Source organism: Penaeus monodon, chromosome 7, assembly GCF_015228065.2.
Source record: "Penaeus monodon isolate SGIC_2016 chromosome 7, NSTDA_Pmon_1, whole genome shotgun sequence".
Taxonomy (NCBI): Eukaryota; Metazoa; Arthropoda; class Malacostraca; order Decapoda; family Penaeidae; genus Penaeus; species Penaeus monodon.
This window is the reverse complement of record NC_051392.1, coordinates 23,082,738-23,085,237: the sequence shown is the minus strand read 5'-3', so window position 1 is coordinate 23,085,237 and position 2,500 is coordinate 23,082,738. Positions and strand designations below refer to the sequence as shown.

Sequence of the window (2,500 nt, the reverse complement as noted above, 5' to 3'; positions counted from 1 at the left end):
ACGTTAAACGTTACGAATATAATTAACAACTTTGTGAAAGCATAAATGATTATCATTTTGGTAATACGTAATTACCTACCACTGTGCCTTTACCTGTTTTTTGTTTCTCTCTTTGTTTCTTATTCTCTACACCACCTGGAAGAGCTTCAGTCTTCACCAGTGCTTTTCAATGCAACACGCGATTAAATCTGACATGTAGCTCTGCCCTTATCTTAGACTTATCGATGCGATAAAAGATATCTTTCCCAATCTCAGAATACTCATCGCCAACGAACCAACGTGCCTTATGACGGGTTTCATACGATAAGATTTAATATTAGTCCACACACACACGTCTACACATCTTTGTTGTATGGATATCTGCCCATCCATCTACTTATCTTTTCATCTGATTATCCAACCTCATACCCATGCGCATGGCAGTGCATTCTGCTCTCTCTCTCTCTCTCTCTTCTCTCTCTCTCTCTCTCTCTCTCTCTCTCTCTCTTCTCTCTCTCTCTCTCTCTCTCTCTCTCTCTCTCTCTCTCTCCTCCTCTCTCTCTCTCTCTCTCTCTCTCTCTCTCTCTCTCTCTCTCTCTCTCTCTCTCTCTCTCTCTCTCTCTCTCTCTCTCTCTCTCTCTCTCTCTCTCTCTCTCTCTCTCTCTCTCTCTCTCTCTCTCTCTCATCCTTTTCTCTTCCTCACTCATTTTTCTTTTCGTCCTTGTCGTTGTCCAGCGAGTCATAGGAGTTTCATTTTTACCTATCAGTGTATCTCCATCTGCTGATATGCGAAATCGAAACAGAGGAAGTTTATACAGCGTGCTTGAAACGTTTTATCTGAATATATTTACTTAGTTACTTATTCATGGGATCATTTCATCATGTATCTTTGAATGATATATTTACTTTTATTCTGCGTTTAGTATTTCCCTCTAATATGCACTATAGTTAATATATGTCGTTCTTTACACTCTTCCGTGTCAATGACCCGCGCCACTTTAGCTATCATTTCAGTGTCTTATTGGTGAGTCATTTCTCTCTCTCTCTCTCTCTCTCTCTCTCTCTCCTCTCTCTCTCTCTCTCTCTCTCTCTCTTCTCTCCTCTCTCTCTTCTCTCTCTCTCTCTCTCTCTCTCTCTCTCTCTCTCCTCTCTCTCTCTCTCTCTCTCTCTCTCTCTCTCTCTCTCTCTCTCTCTCTCTCTCTCTCTCTCTCTCTCTCTCTCTCTCTCTCTCTCTCTCTCTCTCTCTCCTTCTTCTCTCTCCTCAGACCAACACACACACACACACACACACACACACACACACACACACACACACACACACACACACACACACACACACACACACACACACACACACACTGTTTATTTTGCTTCTTATATTTTGCATTTACATAGGCAGGTATTTACCCATCTCCCTGACTTATTACAAACTTTGTTCTTTGCCAGTCAGCCCACAACCCTTCCAGCTGGAAATACGATAATTAACATGGACATTCCCTTTGCATATTCGATCATGGAATGCCAACCACATGATATTTCCTGCCGATCCAAACCAGCCCCTTTCGTTTCCTGTAGTTGGCAGCATAGGCCTACCGGAATTTAGTCTTAAGATCGAATTTGTAACAATCATTCTATATTTTACATCATAATAAGCGTAAGGATTTTTATTCAGAGAAACAAAATAACAAGAAAGTGAAAAAAAGGCGGAGAGCAGTTTCTTCCCTTGAAATAAAGTCAAAGTGAAAAGTTTTCATCTGGACATTTAATTTCTCTTTTATCTATCCCTATTTAAAATTTGGTAAAGGTGTCTCTCTCTCTCTCTCTCTCCCTCTCTCTCTCTCTCTCTCTCTCTCTCTCTCTCTCTCTCTCTCTCTCTCTCTCTCTCTCTCTCTCTCTCTCTCTCTCTCTCTCTCTCTCTCTCCATCTCTCTCTCTTCATCTCTCTCTCTTCATCTCTCTCTCTCCATCTCTGTCTCTTCTTCTCTCTCTCTGTTGTGAAGACCTTTACGTCCAGTGATAAGTGACTGACCGTCGACTACCTGCTTGACACTTCAATAATCGATGTATGTACAATAACAGACGCATTGGTCGTTATTACTTGTGTGCCCGTGCGCGTGTGTGTTTAGGTGTATTTGTGTGCCTGTAGAGTTGCCCTTTTTCTAATTGAGGCTAAATAATGAATGATCTATATCATTCGGGAAAATAATGAGAGACTCCAGGATATATTTTAACGGTTTATCTGTCTACGCTCCTTCCCTTCCACTCCTCTTTCCGCTCTTCCAAAATGCCACAATTCTCCCAAGACTTTCCGGATATCGCGCCACTTCTCCTTCACAAAAATATAAGGCTACTTTCTTTATAGACCACGTCAGTTCGCCGCCAGATTGCTTTCGTGGCTTTTCAAAAAGCGCTTGTTCACTGAATTGGCTTCGTGTATCTGTCGGGATTCTCGCTCGCTCTCCGGCCGTCAGACGCGCACATTAAAAGGCGCTTCCTCTTACAGCGACTGTGCATTTATAGGT

At 42.2% G+C, this 2,500-nt stretch overlaps 1 protein-coding gene across 1 annotated transcript in view; it reads right to left on the bottom strand.

The window, feature by feature from the left end:
• LOC119575130 overlaps positions 1–406 on the bottom strand; it is a 4,922-nt gene extending 4,516 nt beyond the window's left edge. The window contains exon 1 of the mRNA XM_037922562.1: positions 94–406. The gene's annotated coding sequence lies outside the window, so the exon portion shown is untranslated. The remainder of the gene's footprint in view (positions 1–93) is intronic.
• Positions 407–2,500: the final 2,094 nt, after the last annotated feature.